The following is a 6859-nucleotide window of genomic DNA, read 5'->3' as shown; positions in this document are numbered from 1 at the left end:
GATAGTCTTTGAAGGTTTCTTCATGATCCAATATGTCTAGATGTTGAAGATTTATGTGGTTGTGTTGTTGCTTGGAATCAAAAACGCTTTCTAAGATATAAAGGTTAACTAGTTTTTGTTTCAATGAGTCTTTCTTGTTGCGTAATGCTTTGAAAGTTCTTTCTATATCTCTTCTTGTTATAAAGTCGTCATGATGGAAAAGGACATTTTTCAGACCATTTTCTTTTCTTTCTCCTAGATTTAACTCTGGAAATTTGCGACATTTTAGTCCAGTCACGAAACAAAATTCTTTCAACCCAAATTCAACTATATGTCCATTGAAATTGAAAGCAAGGACATTAGTTTTTTTGGTATGGGATTGTTTTCTTAATAGAAAATTTAGGAATTTTGTTGGTATTTTAGCCATTTTAATGTTAAGGAATTGGCCAAAAGGACTGTTTGTCAAAACTCGAGAAAGAATTCTTTTGGTCTATTTTCAACTTGATCTGAATCAATATTTCTAAACTGTAGTATACATTAATTCTAAGATTTTTTTGTTCATCTTTCATCGTAATGTTATTTGGATAGTGTTTCACTTGTTGAAAGACATAATAAACAATATGTTTCGAACAAGGACTAGTTTTAACTAATTTACAAATATAGAGCGCTATTCAAGAAAAGATACACAAATATACAATGCTATACAGACAGATATTGAAATTCTAGTTTGTTACCTTTATTTCTTTTTCTTTCTTAATTTTTCTTTCTTCCATCTTTACTTTAGACTTTATTGACTTGTTACATGATGCTTGTTTCTTCTTGCTCACCATCTATTTGTAAAAAATAAATAATATAAATTATTCAATGAAATATATACAATGAGTATAGACTCAGACATCTTTGTATGCGAGATAAATTGTGATAGATACAGATAGATCGAAATGAATATAGATTCATACCTCTTTGTATGCCAGGTAGATCATGATAGATATATATAGATGATGCAAATAGATCGAAATGAATATATATTCAGACCTCTTTGTATGCGAGATAGATTTGTGATAGATCGAGACATTTTTGTTGAAGTAGTTACGAGGATATAAGCAATTGACGAGGAAGATGATAGACGAAAAAGTAGTAAAGAAGATAAAGGATTGTAAAGAAGATAAAAAGTCTGAGCAAGTTCCTTAACCTTTTTATAGTCCCTTGATTTTGATGGTATTTTTGTAAATATGAATTATTGGAGCTAGTTTCTATAAATGATCGTTTATACTTATATATAGAATCGTTGAAGCTACTCTACATGATCGTCTATATATAAACTTTTTCCGCATCTTTTTTTGTTTATTACTTTATCGTTTATATATATGGTTATGTACAAGATCGTGTATGATGATCATTTCCATCGTTTACTAACATTAATCGGGTGCACTCGGACAATTAATCGCGCGTTTATTGGGGTAGTTGTAACGCTCCCAAAATTAAGATAATTTTTTAGTTAATTATCTTAATTTTGTTTAATTAGATTTAATTTATTGGGCGTTATTTTGAATTCATTTAATGAGAATTATTTGATTTTTGTGAGGATTGAAATTAATTAAATATTTGTTGAATGAATATTTAATTAATTAAAGGTTTTGGTATGTGGTGTTGTTGAGATTGAATTAATTAAATAATTATGAATGTTATTTAATTAATTTGTAGGTGAAAATTTTGTTGGAGATTTGATAATTATATGTATATGTGGAAATATATATATATATATATATATATATATATATATATTTCCACATATACATATAATTATCAAATCTCCAACAAAATTTTATATATATAATTATTATGGGAAAGGAAAAGATAATTTGTATTTTAGAGAAAAGATATTTATTTAGGGAGAAAAAGGAAAATAATTATATTTTGGAAAATATAATTATTTATAAAAGGATAATTATTTTGGGAAAAGAATAAAGACTAATTATTGTAGAATATAATTAATTATTTTGGAGATTGATTAGAGAAGTTGTTACGATTAGGTAAATAAGGAAAGAGAATAAATTGGATTTATTTAAAAATGAAAATTGATAATTATATATTGGAATATAATTATTGGGAAAATGAATGTAACATCTCAAATCTTTAAGGAGTTTTTATTAATTATGTTAAATTATTTGGGTGTTATATTAAAGATTAGGGCTAAAATTTAATTGTTGGAATTTATGAGTGATCTATCGGAGAAGATTTGGTTGATTAAAAGAATTGAGGATTCAATTTGAGATCTTGTAGTGAAAAGTTGGTTTTCGCGGTGTAACGCCCCAAATTTAAGGTAATTTATTTTTAATTATCTTAAGTTTAAATTTTTGAATTTTTTGTGTTATTTAATTGTCGAATTTTATTGGAACTTATTAGATATTTTGGAAAAATATTCAATTGTTTGTATTTGTGAAAATTTGTTTAATTGTGCATTGATTTTATAGTTAATTGATGATGAAGTTAAAATAATTATATTATAAGGATAATATAATTATTTAAGGGTATATGTTATTCTTTTGAGAGAATTTTAGAATAATTATATTTAGGAGTATATATTTATTTGGGTTTAAAGTTAAAATAATTGTAAAGTTAAAATAATTGTATTATGAAAATAATATAATTATTTAAGATTTGTAGTTTATATTTTTTTTTGGAGATAAAGGTGTTTTGATTGGAGAGATAGGGAGATTTGAGTTAAAAAGTAGATTTGGTGGGTTTTTAATTGATGAGAGAGAAATAAAGATAATAGTAATAATAATATTATTATTATTATTTAATAGGGCACCGGGAGTTGTGCACTTCATCCTTCCATTTGGAAAAAAGAAAAAAGAAAACCCTAATTTGGAGAAAACCCTAGCCTCTCAAGGACCCGCCGCCGCCGCCTCCGTCGCGTCGCCGCCATTGCTAGCCGTCAAGTCGATCTTCATCTTTGCAAGTCACCGTTGCCTGTTCGCGTCGGCCGTCTCCTAGTCTTCGCAAACCGATCGTCCCAAGCGCCACCATCTCCGTCTCCATCGCAAGTCGTCAGTTGTTTGTTTTCCGTCACGGTTCGTAGCATAGCCTAGCCGTCTCCGTCGATCGTCGAAAGCCGCTATCTGTCGTCGATTCGTCCACCGCGAGTCACGCACGGGAAGCCTGAACGCCTCCAGCCACGCTGCCCTGACCCAAGCCGCTGACCCACAAGCCAATTCCAGCCTCAGCGAGCCGCACCTGCAAGCCATCGTTTCTGCGTGAACCAAGCCGAGCCAAACGCGACGTCAGCCAAGCCGGCTACCCAAGTCGTTTCTGTCTTCTAGCCAAACCGCCTAGCTGTTTCTCCTTAGCCAAGCCATTTTTTAGCCACCTAGATTATTCTTTGGCTTTTTCACCTATATTTTTGGTAAGTTTGATTTGGGTTTCGATTTTTACCCAAGAAGGAGTTAGTTGGAATCTAAATAATTTAATTATGGATTTAATTGAATTATTTTTCATAATAGATCAATTGGGAGTTGTACGAAGAATTTTCCTTCAACTTTGGGTAAGTTGAAATAATTGGAATTTGGTCCCTAGGCGACTGTCAATTAATTTATTAATTTATAGTTATTTGGTTCACTCGTGTTTAAGACTTGATTGTTGGGAAGCTTGGCCGTGACTGTTAGGATAATTTTGGTTTGAGCTAATCTCCAGGTAAAAGATTCTACTACTAACCCTTGAACTGGATTTAAGTGACCGCATGTATTTATGGTTATGCATTAATGATAGCTAAAATGTATAACTGGATGTTATTGACAATGACTGTCATTATATGAGTGTTTGATAATGATAGTTGTTACCATGTTTATTAATGTTAGTATATTGATGATGACGACTATATTTTGTCCTTAATGACAATGTTTGATTGAAATGACATGATCGATACTTATGTCATGCTTATGATAATGTATGTTATGTTACATGCTATGGTTAGGTTGTGCTATTAGTTTTAGTTATTAGAGTCGTACCCACATGGGTGTCCTTCGGGATCACCACCTTTTATGATGTGTAATCTGACGAGATCATCAGTCCAGTATGACAGACATAAACATGATTATGAGGGACTCGACGGGGTCACTCACAGCCCGATTGTCTGAGTGTTTTCTTCGTGTACACTAAAAAGCAGTTGTCCTAGGTGCTCCTTTGGGTTCACCGAAGACCAGATATGTTCCTACGGGATCATAGATTGCACGTGTTCGTGAACGTGCCATTTTAGGGATACCACTTTACAGGACTCTAATAAGAAGTTAACAGCACCTAATGGGACTAGTAGTGGGTCCCTTACTGAGTATATTTTTATACTTACTCTTTCTTGTTTAATTTTTCACGCAGAGGTAGAGATAAGGGCAGAGGAAAGCTGGCGAATGACAAGAAGTGATCGTGGCGAGCCATAGGGATCTTTTTGCCTTCGCTTTATGACAATGATCAGATGCACTTTTTATTTTATTTTATTTTTTTCATTTATTTTTTTCTTAAATCTAGATAGGGCCCGAGTTAGGATTTTATTTAATTTTATCTTTACGTACATTTGTTTATGATTTTTAATGAGTATTTAAGGGTTTTTTTATTTTCTATTTTTAAATTTAAGAAATTTTACTATCTTTTAAATAGTAATGACTTCGACTTAGTATAAGGAGTTGAGTCGTTACAGGTGGAATTGGATTTAATTGAGTATATATATATATATTTAATAAATAATTTGAATTTTTGGTGGAATATAATATTAACTATTTGGTTTTGCATAAATAATTAATATGGAAAAGTAAAGTTATTTATACGATGGAATATAAATATAATTGTTTGGAAAAGAAGATAATCCATGAGGAGAGAGATGGTTAATTTGATTGAACGAGAAAAGATGATATATTTATTTAGAAGAGAAAATAATAGTTTAAATAAATATATACGTTTATTATAGTTTTGGTGAGAAAATAATAATAATAATAAATAAGAATTATTATTATTAATAATGGTTATAAATGCCTAAGGTTTTGTGTATTTAAGGAATTTATTGAAGAAAGATAATAGGAATAAAAATATATATATTTTTTGGTATGATATATATATTCTAAAATGAAAAGGAAATAATAATAATAAATATTATTGTTATTATTTGGGTTTATAAATAGCATTGAAATGCTTAAGTTGAAAAGAAAAGGAAAAGAGAAAAGGTCTTCATTTTCTTTACTAAGATAATTCCTCATTAGTTTTAGTTATGATTGGTCCCTTTTACAAAGCTTGAAAATTTAAGTGATAAATTTTCTCATCAAAGTTTAAATGATTTTTCAACCTCCATTTGGTTAAGTTTGGTAAGTTAAGGTAGTTAGATTAGTAATTTGTTGGCAAAAATTGTTAATTTAATTTTGGATGTAATTGGAGTTTCCTTAAAGGTTTAATTGGCTAATTTTTTTTTAGATTTAATCTTGTATTTTTTCCAATCAAGGTTGAATTAGTTTCAACCTTAAATTTTGGATAAGTTAAATTGGGAAATTTTAGATACTTGCAATTGGTAAATTTTATTAATTAAGTTATTGATTTTCCCTTATTGTTTATGATCTACTTTAATTCAAAAATTACTGTCAACAAAAAAGTCTTTTAGCTAATCTCCAGGTAAGAGATTCTATTACTGGACTTTCGAATTGAATTTAAAAGCCTACATGTATTTACGATTATGCATTGATGGTAGCTAAAATGCATAATGTGATGCTATAAATGATGATTGGTATTGTGTTGATGATAATAACTGATATTATGATTGACGATGATGGTTGGTAATGTTTATGATATTTATGATACATGATATATTAATTACATGAACAAAGATGTTATGATTAATATTCATGTTATGTTATGATGTCTATGATGATGTTACATGCTTTGGATTATGGTGTGTCTGTTAACTTTGTCTGTTGAGCTTTTTACCCCACTTGTATTGTGATCTTATCTATGGAGCCACTCACACGACTAGAGGTATTCCTACGGGATCACTTGCACGATTTAGGAGTGTACCTACGGATCACATGCACGATTAGGGGACAATTATATTGTGTATAAGGAGTCACTCGCACGACTAGGGGTGTTCTGACGGGACCACTCGCACGATTAGGGGTGTACCTACGTATTACATATATGTTTATGAAGTGTGTACCTACGATCACTCGCACGACTAAGGGTGTTCCCATGGAATCACTTGTACGGGGTGTTCGTACGGTCTCACTCACTCAGGTGTGCTCCATTGGACACACGACGTTATGATTATGTTTCTAACGAAAAGCTAACAAATCACCTAGCTGGACTAGTAGTGGGTCCCTTATCGAGTATATTTATATACTCACTCTTTTCTATGTTTAATATTTCAGGCTAAGGTAGAGAACTTGAGAAGCTGGCGAACGACAGAAAGTGATCCGTGGCATGCCATATGGGGACACAGTTAGCTTCTTTGTTTATTTATATGTTTTTCAGTATTTTAAATTTTAACCATTTTACTTAAGATTTTGTCCTATTTATTTGTTTTTAGTTATTTAAAATTGTTAGAACTCGCGGTCATGTTTTCAAATTATTTTTATTAATTTTGTTAATTTTATGTTTGTGTGAACATCTTATATTAATTTTATAAAGATTTTAGTTAACTTCTTTTCAAGAAAGTGTCTTTTTATGTTTATTTTTTGACTAATGACCTTAACTTAAGTTAAAAAGTTCGGGTCGTTACAGTAGTTTTGGTATTTCACATTGTGGGTCTATGGACTTTTCCGATTTCTTAAATTATTTTATAGAGTAGAATGTAAATAATTTGCCGCTTTGTTATATTTGTAAAAAGACTCTTTAAAATAGCTTATAT

This window comes from Cucumis melo, chromosome 1 (genome assembly GCF_025177605.1).
Source record: "Cucumis melo cultivar AY chromosome 1, USDA_Cmelo_AY_1.0, whole genome shotgun sequence".
In the NCBI taxonomy this organism is placed as follows: domain Eukaryota; kingdom Viridiplantae; phylum Streptophyta; class Magnoliopsida; order Cucurbitales; family Cucurbitaceae; genus Cucumis; species Cucumis melo.
Note: the sequence above shows the minus strand (reverse complement) of the source record.